The following is a 21,046-nucleotide window of genomic DNA, read 5'->3' on the forward strand; positions in this document are numbered from 1 at the left end:
GGGTAGTTCTGTGCAGTTTGTACCTTGCATGTTCCTTAAGGTGATGGTTCAAGGTGCTCGCAGCAGGATGAGGGGTGCCTTCTCATGGTTCCCTGTGGAGTATCTGTCCATGGAGGTAATGGAATAGGAGCAGAAGGCCATCTTGGCTCATGCCCATCTGGGCGTCAACTCCACCCTCCTCCCACACATCTGGGGGAAAGCTGCTTTAGACAAAGTGCACCAGCCTGCCTCTGTCGTGCCTTGGCTCTGTCTCCTGCCTTCCAGCTCTCTCCTCAGAGCCAGACACTACCTCTCCCTCTTCTCTGTCTTCCTAACTCAATCATTTGGTCTAGCCTGCACTCCCTTGTCTACATACCAGTCACATGGCCTACAAAGCAGGCCAGTGAGAACATGCTTCAAAGTTCTGAGGGATTTAGAGCTGGTGCTGAGCTGCTGGGCCTCAAGCCCAGCCAAGAACACACACAGCCATGACACTGTCTCTGCAGGTGACTCTGTGGCTCCGGCCACACCTGCACCTTCTTTCCTCCCTCCGTTCTCTTCTCCGTCTCCTGTTGCTGTCCCCTTTTCTGCCTGTCCTCTGTCTTCCCACCAATCATTTGCCAGTTCTGATAAACTTACCTGAACACCAGATTAGTGTCTCCGGAAACCAAAATCCATTTTCCACACTAGCCTAGGCACCATGGAATGTCTCTTCTGTCATACTAACCATTGAAAGGACATTTCTAGGGCCAGGGGTATAGCGCAGTTGGTAGAGTGCCTGCCTAGCATGCACAAGGCCCTGAGTTTGATTCTCAGCACAGAGAGAACTGGACATGGTGGTGCATGTCCATGACCCCAGCACTTGGGAGGCGGATGCAGGAGAATCCCAAGTTTGAGGTCACACTTTGCTACATGATGAGTTTGAGTTAGCCTGGGCTACATGATGAGTTTGAGTTAGCCTGGGCTATACAAGACCGTTCTTCAAAACAAAACACCCCTGAAATGAACTTCTTTTTCCCCCCTGCTCCAATCTCCCACTGCACACTTCCCATCCATCCTGTTCGAGTGATCCACAGAGGAAGTGGTCCCAAAGGCCACCTTCCTTCTCGCCTTTGGATGGGAAAGGGAGGAACCGACCCACTGTCTCTTCTGGTCAGGACTCAGAGCCACGGTGGCATGATACGTAGCTGCTTTTGTGTCCTTGTGTTTCTGACTTGGCTGGGGGAGCAATGCCCCCCCCCCCCAGGGAGGTCAGGATGTAAGCGTCCATCTTCTCCTCTTACAAAAGTCGGGTAAAACGCACACTTTTCAAAAACCACCACGCCACATTGCCTGGAAGGGGAGGGAAAGGAATCTTCTCGTGTCTGTGGATGTCCGCTGTTCACTTCTCTGGAAACTCTTGGTTTTCTAAAGATGCCGCTGAAGTAACATTTTTCCCTTGCACCTGCGTTTGTGAGTGCTTCCTGCCAAGTTCATGTACAAGGTACGGGTGTCTCCTGACATGCAGAGAGGGCCTGTACTCCTGGAACAACGATAGAAGACTTGCCCAAGAAGGGAGAGGCCTATCCTCAGCCTCTCCTGTTGTCTCTCTAGTCACCTCTGGCCATGATGAACCAACTCTACCAGCCGGAGCCAGCTCCTTTATTTCCTGGACCACGGCTGGTGCCTTACAAGGCCATGGAAACATAGGTGCCTTCCCATCATTTTGGCTGAGCCCCAGATAACACTATTTATCAAAAGCCTGCCTGCAGTCATAGCACTAGCAGTAGAGGCAAGGGGGCCAGGAGTTCGAGGTTATCTTGGCTACACAGTGAGTTGTAAGCCAATCCAACCTACTTGAGACTTTGATTAAAATAAGTGGGGGAGTAGAAGCTGGAGAGGTGACTTAGCAATAAGAGTATTTGCTGTTCTTGCAGAGGAGCAGAGCTTGGTTCCCAGCACCCATATCAAGAAGCTCACAACCACCTGTAACTCCAGCTCCAGGGAATCCAACACTTTCTTTCTGGCCTTTATGGGCACTCACACACTCATGGCATTCACTCACACAGACACATATACATATACACTTTTAAATGCCTTGCAAAGTAAAAATAATAAGTACATAAAATTAATAAAATACCAAGTCAAAAGCCAGTGAGTCCCAGCCCACAGCCTCGGAGCCTGTCTTCAGGCACAGTCTAGTGCAGGGCAGGGCCACCCGACAGACGTGAAATGGGAGACCCACTCTAATTTGGATTTTCTTGTAGCCACAGTGAACTAAGTATGAACAGGTAAAATTGATATCAGTAAGATGCTTTATTCTAGTCTGTACATCTAAAATGCCCTTACAACAAGCAGTCACTATGAAATTAGGAAAGATACTGCACATAATCTGGTGTATAATCTTGGACCGACCACCTTTCAAGAACTTGAGTCCCACTTGGGGCTAGTTCAGACCAGCATATTGGACAGTGTGATTCTAGACGTATAAGGGGCTTAGAGGTACAGCTTCTGGGAGGCGAGAGGAATGTCTGCTGAATGTCTGTGGGATCCTACAGTTCCCAGGTACAGCGCCTCATGTGTCACTGGAGTGTCTTCCTATGTTGTCTCTATGTTTTCTCACGGTAGGTGATAGCACAAGGAAGCCCTCAGTGCTCAGAAGGGTTAAGGAGCCTGTCCAAGGTCACATGAGAAATCTGACTGTGAAACCTGAGCTCTCTCCAGCACACACCCCTGACACTCACCTCGTGCAGTTTTCCTCCTTTCCTCCAGGTACAGACAACACCGAACAACAGCACAACTTCTCAGACACATAATTTCTCTTTGGAGCCTTTGACTGGGTGTTGGTTCTGACAGACTCTGAGGCATTGACTCCAGGCTTAAAGCCATGGGTAAATGTTCATGCTGACCTCACTTTGGGCTTTCTGGACTGTCTTAGTTAAGGTTTCTATTGCAGTGAAGAGACACCACGACCATGGCAGCTCTTAGAAAGTAAGACATTTAATTGGGGTGTCTCACTTACAGTTTCAGAGGTTCAGTCCACTGTCATGGTGGAGAACATGGTGGCACACAGGCAGACATGGTGCTGGAGAAATAGCTGAGAGTCCTATATCTTGCAGGCAACAGGAAGTCAGCTGAGACACTGAGTGATACCTTGAGCATAAGAAACCTCAAAGCCTGCCCTCACAGTGACACACTTCCTCCAACAAAGCCACATTTCCTAATAGTGTCATTCCCTATGAGATTATGGGGCCAATGACATTCCAGCTACCACATGGACCTGCCTGTACTTGCAGCACATGCTTTCCCACGGCCAGGAGATACCTATGAATCACACTATGCTGCCCTGCCCAATCTGTGATCACCTCCTTCTCCCCTCTGGGGGACTTCCAGGAAGCCCAGTGGCTAGCCAGCCTCATCTGGTCCCTTCTGCTTATAGTTTGTTTGTCTGAAGGTACAAATGCTCACACCAGCATGCGACCACAACCAAACCCACCTTCTTACTCCTTTTAGTCCCAAAGCCTTGTTTTCCTCGAGAAGCTACTTACTGTCAAGGTCTACCTTCCCATACAGGGATACCTTTTGGTCAGCCAAAAAGTATTTTGGCTGAAATAGTAGAACCCCCAGCTGATTGTCAAACTTTTTGGCAAAGAGCTAAACCCATTTCTCCACAGTCCTGGTATTGACATATCCTTGGATTTCCCTCAGAGGGAATATTTTTCATTCCCCCATTGTAAATATTGAAATTCCAAGAGACATGCTTTTTTCAAACGATGTCAGTTTTTAGTTAAGTAATTGAAAAACGTCAAGATGTCAGGCTCCCATTTCTTGCTTAGAGAGGAACTGTCCCCAGAGTCAGGAATAGAGTTTTCCATAAGTCTCTATGCGCTTTCTGTCCACGTCTCAGGGTATCTGCAGGCTTTGAGTGGGCCTCCTCTGTCTTCTTCCTATAGCCCTTGAGAATTCTGCAAGCTGCAGCTGGAGGTGCGAACTGGCTGGTTCAAAAGAAAGATGGGAGGCAGGCAGCAGTCAAAACCTGACCATGCTCGAAATATCACACCTAGATTCCCACACGCAGACGTTCTGTACCACGCACCTGGCAGAGGCAAGGGTTTGTTGTGACAAGAAAACTTTTCACAGATAAACACCCAAGCTTCTCAAGTCTACAGAACAGAGCCAGATCCTTCCCGGTTCTCCTAACATCTGCAGGAACAATGCCCCTTCGCAGTTTAAAAGTTTCTCTGTGTGCTTCACATTGTAGATTCTTGGCTTCCACCACCTTAGGAATGACTCCCCCTTTCCTCATCAGGTAGCTTCTACAACAAAGCTCTTGGGGTTCCTTCCTGGAAACTTCTAACTGAAGGCAATAACCTTTCCCCAGACCAAAGAGAGGAGTCAGCCTTTGCCTCCCATGCTAGTTACGGAAGCATTTTGAGGAAAGGGGGGTTGTCAGCTCGTGAGCTAATGGGTTACAGTCCATCATGGAGGTGAAGGCGTGGTCACATGGCATCCAGTCAGGAAGCAGGAAGATGGGTGCTAGTTTCCAGCTCTTCCTTCAGTCCAGGATCCCAGCCCATGGAATGGTGCCACCCACACTTAAGGTGAGGCTTCCTTCCTCAGCTCAATTTCTCTGGAAATAGCTCACAGATATGCCCAGAGCCATATTGCCTAGGGGATTCTGTATCCCATCAAGCTGACCATCGGCATTAACTATAACAGCTATGTTTCTGAGTCTCCATGACTGCCATGGTAGATCATCTGATACCATGATAACCTTGTCCCTGTCCTCAATTTATGTGACATCTGGCAACTGTCTTCTGATCATGACTCAGGGGAAGTGGAGCCAGGTTATAGGCTCTTCCTTGATTTTGCTACTGATTTTAAGGAGATTATTGATGTTACAGTTCCTTGAACCACCAACCCAAATGTGCTGCTGACTTATCAGAGGCAGCATTCTTCTATACCATCTCCCACTGGTGACATCTGGGGGTAGGGCAGGAGAATCTCAACACCTGATCTTGGAAACACCAGGGGATCCCACAGCTACATGCTGACTCCTCTGATGATGGGAAGGAATCTGGGACTACAACCACCCCCACGAGATTCCCTTTACCCATCTGGTCCTTAGCCATTCAGCCCACTGGCCAGCCTCCCGTTGCCCCAGGCTCTCCATTCAGGCTGTCCATCTGGAGAGCAAAGGGTGAACACACTCTGACTGACTTCTTACCTCCTCTGTAATTGTTTATTTATGCTCCCTGGAGCACCTCATAGTGACTCTTAACATTTATAGATGTTGCAATGGTTAGTTTTATTTTCTTTGGATGCCCCTGACAACTTCCAAGATGTCCCCTTTCCCACAAGCCATCCCAGTCCATGGCTACTTGCATTAACTGGCCTGCCTGATGCCTCAGGGCAGCACTGCTTTCCTGTTATATAACGCCTCAGGTGCCCATTCCTGTTCCCTCTAGCAGGGATTCCACACACCTTGCTATTTGAGAAGGAACACTGCCGGAATGGAGAGATGGCTCAGTGGTAAGATTGTTCACCATCACAGCTGGGGGTGCTGAGTCTGGATCCTCAGCACCTGTGTAAAAGCCAAGCATGGAGGTGAATGTCTGTAACCCTGGTGGAGGGGCTTGGAGACAGAAGGATTCACTAGAATTCACTGGCCCTCCAGCTCAGCTGGAAAACACAAGGCTCCAGATTTAGTGAGAGACCCTGTTACAAAGGAACACGGTGGAGAATGAAGAGTAGGCACCCAGTGTCTTCCTCTGACCTCCATATGCCCTTCTGGGGGCATGTACACCCGTCCATCCACATAGATAGGTAATCACAGACATATGCATGTAACACACACACACACACACACACACACACACACACACACACACACACGTTAATCCATGAAGCCTTACTCCAATCCCAGTCCTCTGTCTTGTCTGCCTCATCAATCTCTGGGGAAGGTGGGAGGCACTTGAAAACAAGGATCACACCTCCATCAAAGATAGTCTGGTTGTTTACCTACTCAGATCAGTTATGGGAAATTCCTTAAACTTTTTATGGGTAGATAAAAACTGACGTTTTCATATCAAACTACAAAATTAAACTGATAATCACAGCTGACATTTGTCAAGACCTTCCTGCAGGTCACATGCTTCCTAAGAGCTCTAGATGAGTTACCTCAGTTTATCACAAGCTTCGGGAGAATCGAGAGAAGAGCTAAACTGTAGCTCACCCCCTAGCAAGCAACTTAAACGAACATCGGATGACAGGATCTGCTGTCAAGTTGATAACAGAACTTCCGAGGGGATTAGAAGCACAATGTCACCTGTGTCTCATGCCATAGGTGTGTGACCCTTGCTTTTCAGGAGACGGCTCTGCAGAGAAAGAGAGACATGGAGAAACCCACAGGGACTCATTCAGTCTGCTTCTGATGAGCTGGGTACTAGCACCAAGTCCAGTATGGAGGGGAATAAGAGTGAGAAGGGCATTGTTTGCCCCAGAGGGCATTCCACATTTCCCTGAAGGGTGGAACACACGATGGTTCTTATAAAGATGCCTCAAGCACCTTGAAACAGCTGAACACTCCGGAGAGCTTACCTGAGGAAAGATGCACAGATGGACTGGTCAGAGCCCCACAGCTCAAGATGGTCCCTTTGACTGGAAGAATGTGTTTTTAAAAGATGTTTGATATTTTTATTTATGTGTGTATGCTATGTGTGTGGGTACCTTTGGAGGCCGCAGGGGAGCTTTGGATCCCCCGGAGCTGCAGTTACAGGAAGTTATGAGCCACTGCCCGATGTGGGTTCTAGGAACCAATCAGAAGACCAGCACATGGTCTTAGCCAAGGACCATCTCTCCAGCCCCCTCCATCACATGTTAAGCCCTAACATCTTGACATATCTGAGGGAAGGGGAATGAAGACCAGGGATGAGGGAATAGTTGGCTTTATGTCGAGCAGGGCTCCTGTCATGACTAGACTCTTGTACCAGGACAAACAGGCTGAAGGCAGAAACTCGAGGTGCCCCCGGTGTGGAAGGGAGGAGGTGGGAAAAAGAACAGAGCACATTTGCTGGAAGCTGCAAAACCTGGAGGCTCTTGAGTAACCCCAGACAGGGAGGACTTCTCCTGGGCCAGGGCTGCTCAGGGGGAACCCAGGTCGGGGTCCTATTTCCTGGGCTCAGTTTCCTTTTCTGGAAACTCTCAGTACTGAGTTCAGTGAGTCCACCTGTGGAGAGCCCTGGTCTCACACAGCTCCCCTCAAGTTGGAAAAGGCAGACTGACAGCAACCATTAATATTAATGACACGCGAGATTGAAATCATTATTATAATTATAGCATAGTCATTTCAGGTATGTCAGACGCTCAGGGTTGGCAAAGGAAGTCATCCTCCCCAGCCTCCCTCTATAAGTATTAGAGTCCCCTGCTCAATATCCATGATTATTCTTATTAGTCTTATTAACAGCAAAGCCCTGTATGATGAATTTCAGTCCTAGCCCAGGGCAGGGAGGGGCCTTGGCTCCACATTCCACATTTGAGCTGAGCCCTTCAGGTAAAGCCTGTTTTCCCACCTGAGGGAAAGCCAGAGCCCATCCAGAAGGCAGCTTCCAGTGACTTCTAAATAATGCTGGAAACAGGTAGACAGGATTGGGGATATGTCTCGGTTGGTACAGTGCTTGCCTAGAACATACCGGGCCCTAAGTTTTGCCCATAGCACAGGCATGGTGAGGCCTGCCTGTAATGCCGGTAGGCACTGGGGGAGGGGAGGGGGAGGATGAGGACACCAAGGTCATCCTTGGCTACATAGTGAGTTCAAGGCCTGTCTGAGCTACATGAGGAAGAGAGAGAGACAGAGGGGGGGCAAGAAAGCAGGAAGATAGGGAAAGAAGGGGAAAAGGCAAAGAGGTAGAGAGAGAAAGAGAAAAAGAAAGAGGAGAACCAGGGCCTTGACAAGCATAGTCTCAGAGACCACTGGCCCCATGTGAAATCACCACTGTTCTGCATGTACTGAGAGAAGGAAGGAGGCAGAGAAGGGGTGGAGAGTATGGGATAATTTCTCCAGACCCCATGCACTTTGATGTTCTGAGATCCACAGCCCCAAGAGCACCTAGAGGTACCAGGGAAACTGTAGCCCTCACTGCTGGCATGAAGACAGCAACCCTGCCCTCACTTGTGGGCTTTCCAGTCCTCACTCGTCTTTACCCCTGGTGCAGGCACAATGTAGCAGCCAACCAGCATTGAACAACCAGGGCTTTGGAGGACAGAGACACACCCATCAGCCTCCCTCTGGCTTTCCTTCTTGTATCTGCTTGAACAACTTTTCTAGGATGAGAACTTCAACCAGGAAGGACTTCCCGTGAGAGCCTGGCCCCGCTCAGATGCTTGAGAGTAGCATAGAGGTCCCTATTCAAAGTAGCAGGGTCGCCTCTGGGGTCTAGGGATGACCACTCAGCCCATTGACCAGACTTCCCTGCCCAAAGCCTCCTCTAGTCCAAATACCTAAGATCTCAAGAGGGGACCTCAACAGCAGCAATGCAGAGGACACAATTTTTGTAGAGGTCTCCACACTTTAAAAACTCTCTCTCTCTCTCTCTCTCTCTCTCTCTCTCTCTCTCTCTCTCTCTCTCTCTCTCGTGTGTGTGTGCGCGCGCGCGCACGCGCGCACGCACTCATGAATCTCATGGTGCTCACATGAAGGTCAAAGGGCAACTCCAAGTGTTGGTCCTTGCCTTCCACCTTGTTTGAAGCAGGTGTCTCGGTGCTCACCTCCGCATGTGCCGGGCTAGCTGGCCGAGGATTCTCAGTCTCTACCTGGCATCTCCCACTAGCAGTGCTGGGGTAGAAAGTGCACCCCGCTGCATCCAGGGTCTGAACTGGGGTCCCAACCCCCACTCCCCGTCCTCACACTGGCGAGACACTGCTTCACTCAGTGACTGTGTCCCCACTCAAGGCCTCCACACATTTGTGTTTTTCAAGACAGGGTTTCTCTGTATATCCCTGGCTTTCCTGGAACTTGCTCTGTAGACCAGGCTGGAATCAAATCCACAGAAATCTGCCTGCCTCTGCCTCCCGAGTGCTGGGATTAAAGGTGTGCGCCACCACCGCCCGGCTAGGTCTCCACACTGTCGAGAGCCCTGTTGAGATTCTCACTTCTGAAGAGTCATGCAGTCGATGTAGCCAGCCATGACCTTTTACCTCTTGATGTGCAAAGGACACAGGGCTGAACCTTTCTCGAGTCTTACCTCCAAGTGTGGTCTTCCATCCCCCCTGAGCTTACGAAAAATAGGAATCTGGAACAACATTAGGAAAGAAGAGAAGGGGTTACACCTTTGCTTTCTACCTCAAACTAAAGAGAAGGACCTCTGGCAAGAGCACCTGTTATCAGGGGTGGCCAACCATGTTCCCTCACTGCCTGCATCTGGTCTGATAGGAAAGAAACACAAGTGCAGACATCGATAGCCAGAGACATGAAAAATCAGAAACAGTACTTGTCACATTCCAGAACATTCTTTCATATCACTCATGCTATTCCTTGTCCCCAGATTCCAGCTTGAACATTACTGCTTTCCACAGTGCCTGGGCCCAGAGAGATGACAAGTCAGTTCAGTGTCTTTGCAGCTCTTCCCTGTGGTTAGTTCCCAACATCCCTGTCAGGGGTAACTCTAGTTACAGGTAACCACCTGTAACTCTAGATCCAGGGGGTCCGATGCCCTAACAAGGGAGAGGGTAAAGATGAGGCTGAGAAGACAGCCAGGAGCTGGAGAAGGCAATGTCCCCACAGGCAGGAGAAGTGGACCTAAGAGAGGTAAATAAAGGACCCTGGGCCCTGAGGAGTTGAGATGAGGCTGATCTGGATGGTGTACCAAATTCTCCCCAGACCCAAGGCTCCCTCCATGCTCCAGAGCCAATATGGCTATATGTGAGCACCAAAGATCACTGTCCACCATGGGCTGAGCAGGAAAGGGTCCAGGCCAGGAAAAAGACAGAAAGTGAGAGAGAGTTTATTCAGAATAGTCTAGTTGGGAAGACAGAGCTGTTCAGGGCCAGGATCCAGGGTTAGCACATTCAGACAAAAGGGGCAGGGCAGAGAGCTGGAGGAGGGGCCCTACCCAGTGATCCTATGGGCTTCTCTCCACAGTGAAGCCAGGAGGCAAGGAGGGCGCAACCAGGAGTCGTTCTCAGGATCTAAGTGTTTTTCCTGTCTGCTTGGAGGCTCTGTTGACTCCCCCCCTCCCCCACCACATAGAGACCATCTAGGAAAGCTCCACTGTGCTGCACGTGTGTACAAAGCCCCAGTGGAGGGAGAGCGGTCCTCTACGGCTTTCCTTGAGTCCTGGTTCTCCTGAGGCAGCGTCTCATGGGACCCATTGTCTCTTGCAGGTCTCAATGAAGGAACGGATGGAGACTGAGTGTGTAGAAATTGGTAGAGACTGGCTGCGGGTGATGAGCTCCGGCCTTCCAGATCACTCCAGAGTGCCAGTGGCTCTGCTCAGTGTCTGGGGAGGAAGGCTGCTATACAGAAGGGTGAGAAGGGTGGGTGTCTTTAGGACATGTAGGGTCTGGATTGATCTTTGGCAGCCAAGAAGGGAGAAGTCAGGCCTCATCAAATGCAGCGATCACCTCATGTGTCTTATTTGTTTCTCATTATTGTGACAAACTACATGGGTGATTCCAAATTTTGTCAAGTTGACATTCACATCATGTCATCATGTGTGTTATTTATTCCTCTAAAGCTTCCTCTTCCCCATGACATGGACACAAGAGGGTCCATTTTACAGCTGAGCAGACACACGCAGAGGCTAGGCAGTTTGTCGAAGATCACCCAGGAGAGGAGGCTGGCAATCAGTTACCTAAGACACAGGCAAGGACATCAGGATTTCAGTGAACCTCCTGGGTCGTGCGGGCAGTGAACTTGATGTGAAAACACAGAAGCCCACTGAGCAAACAACTGTGTCGGTCTCGGGGCCCCAGAAAGCTTCGATTGGCAGCAGGAGTGGGGAATTCCTTCAGGGTTTTCCCCGATAAGCACTAAATAATTCCCAAGTCGCTGTGTTTTAGAAGTGTGTTTGTGCTGGAGAGATGGCTCAGCAGGTAAGAGCAGGGGATCGGAGATCGGTTCTCAGCACCCACACTGTGCATCTGGCAGTCACTTATACCGTCCTTGTCTGAACTTTGTGAGTACTGTACTCACACAAGCCCACATTCACACACACACACAAGTGTGGGGACTGAATAAAGTAGAATAATAAGACAGAAGACCCTGAGGAGGATATGTGGTTTCCCTCTCCAGCCAGGACAATGGCCCCACATACACCCTCCTTCAAGAACTTGAGTCTTTTCCCTGCTTCTAGAATCCTCAAACGTGAAATGCCTGTGGTCCGAGGCATCTCAAAGCATTACTGTGCTGTAAAGTACAGATCTCTGTCTAGAACACAAATAAGCAGTAGAGTTTGAGGAGTCACCAACCCAAGATGATGAATGTAATGGATCAATGATAAAACATAAATTACAGGACATTAATGATCATTATATGCATATTAGGTCAGGCTCTCAGGTCTAGAAAAGATCAGAAGTCTCAAAAAAAAATGCTGATCTGTCAATGTCCCTGTCAGTTGGCATTGCCCTAATTACATGGGATTCCATGTTTTAATTCACAACTCCTGCAAGGAAAATAACCCATTAGAATGTCTCTCTCACTCTGTGAGCTCACAGTCTGGCAATGGTGGCTACAGATGTGGGCAGGCTTCGCCACTCATGTTTCTTAAAAGCTCCAGAGTTGATACAGAAGCAAGGCCAGGCTCTCCCACGTTCAGCACGGGGGCAGAAAGTCACCAGGGTCCCTTCTGAAAAGGCTTAGGGATGGCTTGCTATCTCTGAAATCAGTTCTAGTCTTCACGACATAAAGGGAGAGAGGAAAGCTACTGGGCAGTTCCGAGGCTCTGGAAGTGGATGTTTGATGTTCTTGTAACACGTGCGTATCATGCGTTCTTGTGTATGCATATGAAAACATGATTGTGTGTGCACACGTGTAGAAGCCAGAAGTCAACAGCAGGTATCTTACTTTCGTCCCTACATTATAAACTGTCCCACCTTATTAAGACAGGGCCTCTCACTGAATCTAGCTAGAGCTTACCAGTTTAGCAAGGCTGGCTGGCTAGTGAGTACCAGGGAGCCTCCTGTCTCCATCTCCCCAGTACTTGGATTACAGATGCATGCCTCCATGGCCGTCTTTAGATTAGTTTGTGATAATGTGTGTACAGTGTGTGGTTTGAGTGTGGGCATGTGTTGACACTGCACACATGGCAGTCTAAGGACAACCACCCTTGACGGTCCTCACCTTCCCCCATCGAGACAAGGTCTCATTGCTGCTCCCCCAAGACTGACTGGTCCATGAACTTCCAGGGTTCTCCTGTCTCCACATACCCTGCTTTATGTGACATCCAGGGATGTGAACTCTGGTCCTCCCATTGGTTTGACACCCTGAACCACCTCCCCAGGCCTCCCAGGCCCAGTTTTTTCTATGGGTCCTGGGGATCTGAACTCGGGTCTTCAGGCTTCTGTTGGGGCTGAGCCCCCAGCCCATACATGTCCTACTCCGTCAAGTGAAGATTCGGAGGACTTGCTTAACACCAACTTCCTCTTCACAGCATCCGTAATCGGCCACCACCACCTTCTCACTAGGAGTCTGTTCACTAGTACATCTCTCTCAATGACTAGAAGAACCAAGTTTTATATATATAACTCGTAAGATTACAGGACTTCCACATGAATCACTGCTTCTACCCTCCCACATCCTTCCCAACCATCTGACACTCTGGGGGAAAAAATGTTTCATTGGGTCTTCCCTACCACAAATTAAATGTGCAGAGAAAACCAGGCCAGATGTCCAGTGAGCCAGCCAGGATCACATCCTCCCTTACTAAACACGAGGCTCATTCAAAGGGACTTGGATGGGCCAGGGACACCCCCTTGGCCCAGTTAGTGTAGAAATAGAAATGAAATTCTTCTCAGTGAGTGCATCAGCCAAGTCAGAACAGTAAAGCATTTTAAAGCCTTTATTAAGTCTCTCTCCTCCACCCTGTGGCATGAGGGCTTTTATAAGGGCCTGGGTGGCTGGCCAGGCTTCCTGCATCCCACAGGCCTTCTTCACACAGAGAGCAGTTTGGAGGAACAGAACAGTGTGCAAAACAGGGAGACAAGGCCCAGGCGAAGACGAAAGTTTCAATGTTGATGGTAAATGGGAAAACCTCTGTGACAAAGCTGAACTCTGGACAAAGAGCCAGGGGCAGAATTCCCGCCAGGCCCAGCCTCCTCCTCACAGCTGCAGGAGAGCTAACTTGTCGACAGTCCTTCCAGAGGACACAGCCTCTGAGGGCTGAGCTTTCTTTCCTCTTACTAAGGCAGAGGACTGGAGTGAGGAATGAGGGCGAATGGGAAGAATCAAAGCTATAATCATCCTAACAGACCTTCTTTGGGATAGCTGGGGCTCCACCAAGCTGTGAAAATATCGGCTCAGCTCAGAGGTGAGTGATCCCTTGAGGTTGGCCTCTCAGTTCCTAGAAAGTGGCACCGTGGATCCAGGGACTGCCTCCATGCTCTTTGTGATAGCTTGACTGGTGATGATGAGCACAAACTTTCTGTCTGTGAAAGTAAAATCCATGAGATAACACATGGAAAAGCAAAGCAGACACCAAGTAACTGGAAGTGTGTGTCCCCCAAACATCACCACCACCCTCACACTGCTCAGGCAAGTGGACATACTCTTCCTGACCCCACGCTTCCAGGGAAGCCCGCAGCTGACTCCCCAGCTCTCCTGACTACCTCCAGGACCACGGGACCAGAGTTAAGGGGGCTGAGGGGGAAGCACTTGCCCACATTGAAGAGGTGGCAGGTCTGGAGAGGGTCCAGGCCCTCTGGTTACAGCTCTCCACGAATGGGAGGGTGCCTTTCTGGGTAGGACAGAAGAACTGCAAAGACAAAGGAGAAGCATAGTGGAGATCTGCCGGGGAGCTGCTCCAACAGCTAAGTACAGTCCCGCAGACTGTGGGCCAGAGTCACTTCCTGGTAACCACCGCTAAGCAAACGGGATGCTCGCTCGCTCGGGGCCTCCGGGTCTCAACCTGGACCTTGTGGGCGTCCTTCCATCTTGACAATGGTCCCTATCTTCCTGCAGAGTCCTCACCAACCAGCTGATCAGCTAGAGGCCAGCTTGCCTTCATCCCTGAGAAAAGTCTCCCGCAAAGTAACTGCCAACTGCTCTCCTTCGGCCGTTAGCCAAACCCTCGGACACGCCCACCAGAGCGGCTCCTCCAATCAGAGACCTCTTACTCCCTGTCCGCTCTGGAGTTCTAGAATGTCCCAGGGACTTGGAGTTAGTCCTCCCTGGGCCCTAGGAAACAAACATCTGCCCACCAGAAAGCTGGCACGTGGGACCACAAAAGGAGTAGAAGCCGCCCAAACACAGGGCTGTCCGGAGTGGCTCCAGAAGGTGCAGGCCGCTTGAAAGTCACTAGTGACCCCAGGGGCCCCACTTCCATTCTGCCGAGGAAAAAATGCATTCACGGAGGCATGCTCACTGAGGTCACTCTGAAGCTGGGGACTCTGCTGCAAGACAGGCTCTCCCCGTGCTCGCACTGACCAGAGCTAACTGTTCTCTCTAGACAGATGTGCCTGAACAAGCCCGCCGTCTCCTCCACACCAGGCCCTCTCACTGGAGGCATGGTCAGCTCCCACTTCCTCCTGCCCCTGCTGTGGTGCCTGGGAGACCCCTTTTCCACCCAATGGGAGCTGGCCGCTGAGTAGAGGTGTGTGTCTTTGGCCAATGAGGAGTATTTGAGACCGCAGCAGTTAGAGGACACTCATAAGCTAATTTTACTTGTGCTCTTTTCTGGTTTTGGAAAGACTGTGTCCACAAATATTCAAATGCACCATTGTATCTGGGCCTCTTTCTTTCTTTCTTTCTTTCTTTCTTTCTTTCTTTCTTTCTTTCTTTCTTTCTTTCTTCCTTCCTTCCTTCCTTCCTTCCTTCCTTCCTTCCTTCCTTCTTTCTTTCTTTTTTTTTAAATAACTCACATAAAATGCAGAGACTTTTCAACCTTCACAGATTGTTCTATCCTCAGCACTGATTCCAGAATTTTCCATCATCCTCAAATGAAACCCTATTCACATCAGGTATCCAGTCTCCTTTCAGCTCAACTTCTAGTAACTTCTAAATAGTTTTATGTTTGAAACCTTTTTTTTGTGGACATGTCCAGGTAATTCTTTTGCTGCTGGCTTCTTTCCCTGGCATGTGTCCACAGATTCATCCCTACCATGCCAGTAGGGATGCCAGTGTTCATTCCAAGACAAAGCTATATATATATATATATACGCATCACTTCATGAGCCCTTGAGTTTTTCGTTTTCTTGACATGCATGAATAATTTTGCAATGGGCTTATGTAGAGATATTTTTGTTTAGATGTAGTTTCAGTTCCTCTGAATATTGGATTGGTTAGTTTTCGGTTGCTGTAATAAACACCATAACCACGGCAACTTTTAGAAAACATAGTTTATTTGGCCTTACAGTTCCAGAGTGACGAGTCCACCATGACAGGGAATACACAGGAGCAGGCAGCAGGCAGCAAGCCTGGAGGCGGGAGCGGAAGCTGAGGGCTCTCATCTTCAAACCGCAAGCACCAAGCAGAAAACGTGAACCGGAAGCTGCTGGAGGATTTCACTCTCAAAGCCCACCCCAGCAAGCTTCCTCCAGCAAAATCGCACATTCTTCCTAAATCTCCACAAACAGCACCAAGTCTTCAAATGCCTGAACTTCGAGGAGACATTCTCACTCACGTCACCTAGGAGTGGTAATCTCATCTTTAACTTGAGGACCTGTCCAAATGTTTTCCATACTGGTTATCCCATTTTGACATCCCTCCCAGGCCCGTCTAAAGCTTCCAGCGTTACCAAATCCCTGTTGACCTTTCTTTTCTTCTTTTTAATGATAGCTATCCAAATGTGTGAGAAATGGCCTCTTGTTATGGTTGATTTGTGCCTCTTTGATGATTAAAGACTTTGAACATTTTTCCATGTGTTTATTAGAGACATCTATGATTATCTTTTTTTTTTTTTTTTTTTTTTTTTGGGCAAGGGAAGCTATTTGGGTATTTTTCGCATTAAAAGAAGATTGTGTTTTTGTCATTGAATTTTAGATTATTTTGAATATTCCAGAGTAGACCTGGCTTAGTCTCTTCATAATGAGGAAAGCCTTTAGTCATTTTCCTCTTTTTTTTTTTTTTTGTCTTATTTTTCTTAGTTCCTCCTTGTCTTCCTTCTTTGGCTTTAATGGATATTTTCTAATATGTCATTTTGATCACTTCTTAAAAAGTGTATTTTAATGCTATTTTCTTATTGTTTGCCCTGAAGAATACAAGTGGCATCTTAATTTATAACAACCTAATCATAATGAGCATCATGTTAGCACAAACCATGATCCATATGACTCCATTTCCCCATGACAGTGCCACAAAACACTTTTCTATTCATTGTGCACCCATCATCATAGATTCATAATTATTAACTTTATGATGTTGTCTCTAATCCAGCACAAACAGGGGAGTTAGGAACAAAGAATGGTATTTGTGTCTACCATTGTAGTTACCTTTGCCTATGTGTTTGTTTTCTTCATGAGGATTTCTGTTACCGTCTTGTGCTTTCACATCAAATGGGACGGCTCCATTCAGCAGTATTTCTCACAGAGAATTATTATGACAAATTATTTTATCTTTTTATCTTAAACCTGGGAATATCTTATTTTTTCCCTCGTATTTTAAGGACAGTTTTACAAGATATATAATTCTTGGTTAGCTGGCCCCCCCCCATTTAGCACCTTGAATATGTGAACCCACTGTGCTTTGGTCCGCATAGCTCCGAGTGGGAAATCCAGTCTTCATCTTGTGGAAGACCCTGGTACATGACAACTCTCTCCGGTCTTGCTCCTCTCCAGACTGTCTTGGGGCTTCAACCATTTGTGTATGGTAAATCTCGGCATTGATATCTTTGAGTTTATTATATATTTATTGTTCCTTTGAGAATGAATTCATGTCTTTCATCAAACTTGGGAAGCTTGGAGCTACTCCTTTGAATATTCCTTTTACCCCTTTCTCTCTCTCCTCTCCTTCTGGGATTTTCCTTGTGCATATTTGTCTAGACAAGCTTCACAGGTCTATCAAGCTCTGCTCAGTTTTCTTCATTTTATTTTCATTCTCTTCTTCAGTATAGGGAATCTCAGTTGGCTTATCTTCACAGTCAATTTTTTTCTTTTTATTCACTCAGATTTCACTCAGAGTGAAATTTGTAAGAACACATCTCAATTGCAGAGTGGTTCCTTTAAAATAATTTCTATGTCTTCATTGTGTGTGTGTATTGCGTGCACACATGTATGTATGTATGTATGTATGTGTGTGTGTGTATATATATATATATATGTATCTCTTTGCATTTATGACTATTCTCTAGCCTCCTGGTTTCCTTTCATGCTGTATGCAGGGATTTGCTTATAACTTGGGTATATTTGAAATCATCTAAGCTCTCAGTACCTGGGATTCTCTAGGGATGATTTCTTTTCATCCCTTTTTTGCCCCAACTTATGAGTCACACTTTCTTATTTCTTTGCAAACTTCATAATTTTTTGTTGAAAACTGGGTATTTTGAATGTTATAATGTCTCAATTTGGAAATCAGCCCTTTTCCCCCATTCTCTAGGGAGACAAGCAAGCAGGGTGAACAGTTTAGTGCCCTGGGACGCCCAATGGGTATGGAGTTACACACGTCTGCAGGTCCTCTGCAAACACAATACATGTTCCTAACTACTGAGCCAGCTCTCCAGTCCCTAGAATAAGTACTTTTTAAAATAAATTTATTTATTTATTTATTTACTTACTTATTTTACATTCCAGTTGCATTTCCCCCTCCCCTTTCCTCACAGTCACCCTCTGTTCCCACCCCCCAGTCCACACCTTCTCTATTTCTGGAAAGGGCAGGTCTCTCATGAGTATTAACAAAACATGGCATATCACGTTGCAATAAGACTAAGCACCTCCCCATGTATTAAGGCTGAGCAAGGAGACCAAGTACAAGGAGTGGGGACCCAAAGTCAATAAGAGAGTTGGAGACAACCCCTGTTCCCACTATTAGGAGTCCCACAAGAAGACCAAGATGCACAACTGTAACATATATGCAGAGTGCCTACGTCAGTCCCATGCAGGCTCTCTGGTTCAGTCTCTGTGAGCCCCTATGAGCCCAGGTTACTTGATTCTGTGAATTTTCTTGTGATGTCTTTGACCCCTCTGGCTCCTACAATTCTTTTTCCTCCTTTTCTGCAGGACTCCCCAAATTCCTCCTAATGTTTGGCTGTAGATCTCTGCTTCTGTTTCCATCAGTTGCTGGATGGTACCTCTCTGATGACAACTGGGCTAGGCACCAGTCTGGTCACAGGAGATGGCTGGATGAGGCCATGTATCTGCTATTTCTATAAGTCTTAGCTGGGGTCTTCCTGGGGGATTCTCTTGCACCAGGTTTTTACCTGACTCCAAAATGGACTGCTGTCTTGCAGACTCTAAAAGACCACAGATGCCAGCAGACTACTATATCCAGCAAAAACTGTCAATCACCATTGATGAAGAACACAAGATATTTCATGACAAAGTCAAATTTAAGCAATACCTATTCACAAATCCAGCCCAACAGAAGGTACTAGAAGGAAAATTCCTACTCCAGGAAGCTAACTGCACCCACAAAAACACAGACAATAGATAACTCTCACCAGCAAAACCCAGAGAATGGAAACACACACACACACACACACACACACACACACACACACACACACACACACACACACCTACCACCACCACCAAAACGGAAACCAAGAAATAAATATTTTTTAAGAGCTAAGTTCCACAGAGCTTTAGATACTTGCCCAAATAAGGAAGACCTAGAACCTGGACACAGGCAGTTTGACTCCACAGCCCATTCATTCATTCACTCAATATTTATGGAGCTGAAGAGATGTCAACACAATTAATTAAGAGTATACAGAGGACCCAAGATTGTTTTCTAGCACCTACACCAGGTGATTCCCAACCTTTGGTAAAGTCAGCATCAAAGGACCAGACATCTCTGGCCTCCTAGGTACCTGCACTCATGTGCACACATCCACACACAAAAGCACATAAATCCACATAAATAAAAATGAAATAAAATTTTTAAAGAGTGTTTAGTTTTTATCTCCTTGGGTCTATAAATTAATGACTATTTGATTGTACGAAAAAGCAAAGATTCCTGTCCCCAAGAGTTGAAGATTTTGTAGAGAGAGCTTCATAATTAACATGATAAAGAGTATTGGGGACTAAGACACACTGTAGATTAAAGAAGCTGTGATCCTACATTCACCATTTTCTTATTGCTGCCTTCTGCCTGTGACAAGAAGCATTAAGGAAGGGCAGGATTATTTGGGTTCATAGTTCAAAGGGACATAGTCCCCCCCCACCATTGCACAAATCCTAATTGGTCTTATAATGAAACCCTGGAGCCAGATATTGGGGTAAATGCTGAAAGATCAGAGGAAACAGGCCACAGTCGCTTCTCATCTCGCCAACTCCACGATCTGACTGAATGCCTCTGAGTTCTCAGCTGAAAGGGCCTTCTGTTCCTGTCTCCTCTGCTTTATATGCCTTTTTCCACCCAGCTAAGTCACTTCCTGTCTCAATCTTCCTAGTGCTGGGATTAATGGCATGTGTGCTTCCCAAATACTGGTAGCAAAGGCATGAGACCTCAAGTGCTGGGATTAAAGGTGTGTGCCACCACTGCCTGACCCCTGTGGCTAACTCTGTGGCTAGCTCTGTCCTCTGATCTTCAGGCAAATTTTATTAGAGTACAACAAAATATCACCACCCACCCCACCACCCACCCCCACTCCCTCACCATGGTGGAGAAGCTGTGCAGGAAGTGAGCCAGTGAGCCAGGTACTCAAACTGTTAGCAGTAGGGAAGCAGAGGGGGGCACAGGAAGGGAATCTGGGGGACCAAACCACAAGGTCCACTCTCAGTGACTCACTCCTCTGACAAGGCTGTACCTTTCAGAATAGTGCCACCAGCTGGGGACCCAGTGCTCAAACAAGTGAGCCATGGGGGTTGGGGGGATGTGTTGCATGCAAACCACGATGCATACCTTCTAGACACCAGGATTATTGTGTGTGGGGGGGTAAGATTATGTTTTAAGATTTGCTTTGTCATAGTTGCCCCATTATTCTTAAACAGCTGCAAAAATCATGCTTGAATTTCGATGTATACTTGCTCAGACCTGCCAACTCCTCCCCCTTCATTTGATACTGAGATGCATCATGTCATGTTTGTTTACTCCCTCGTAATTATTTCTGAAGCTATTCTATCACAGAAGCACAGGGCAGCTGTCAAACAGGAAAGCAAACATTGCTACAATTCCATTATCTAATTAATTGTTTACGTTTTAATTTCGCCCATTAGCCCACTAGTGTTCTTTATGACAACTGTGTTTTCTAATGCAGAATTCCCTTTTCCTCATCATGCCTCTTCAGTCTGGAGCAGTTCCTCACTCTTCCTGTGTTCTGCACACCAGTGGCATTTTAACATTCTCCAAATCTGCTATCTTTTATGATCTCCCACAGTCTGGATTAACCTAGTGTCTCTTGTGGGTGACAATCAGTTAATGCACTTTTCAAAAAGTTGATTGATTGATTGCTTGCTTGATTGTGTGCACGCACGCGCGCGCACGTGTGTGTTTTGTGTGTGTGTGTGTGTGTGTGTGTGTGTGTGTGTGTGTGTGTGTGTGTGTACTTCGTGTGCATGCACTGAAGCTGTTGTGCTTTCAGTGAGGAATGTCCCCTGTAGACATGTGTGTCTGAATACTTGGTTCCCAGTCACTGGTGCTAATTGTAAAGGTTATAGAACTTCTGAGAGGTGGAGCCTTGCTAGAGGAGATATGTCACTGGGGAGTGGGATTTTTACCCTGCCCCCTCCCCCTTTTCTCTCTCTCTCCTGTGTGTGGATGAAATGTGATCAGGCCTCATGT

Source organism: Peromyscus californicus, unplaced genomic scaffold (genome assembly GCF_007827085.1).
Source record: "Peromyscus californicus insignis strain IS unplaced genomic scaffold, ASM782708v3 Scaffold_19__1_contigs__length_69161282, whole genome shotgun sequence".
Taxonomy (NCBI): Eukaryota; Metazoa; Chordata; class Mammalia; order Rodentia; family Cricetidae; genus Peromyscus; species Peromyscus californicus.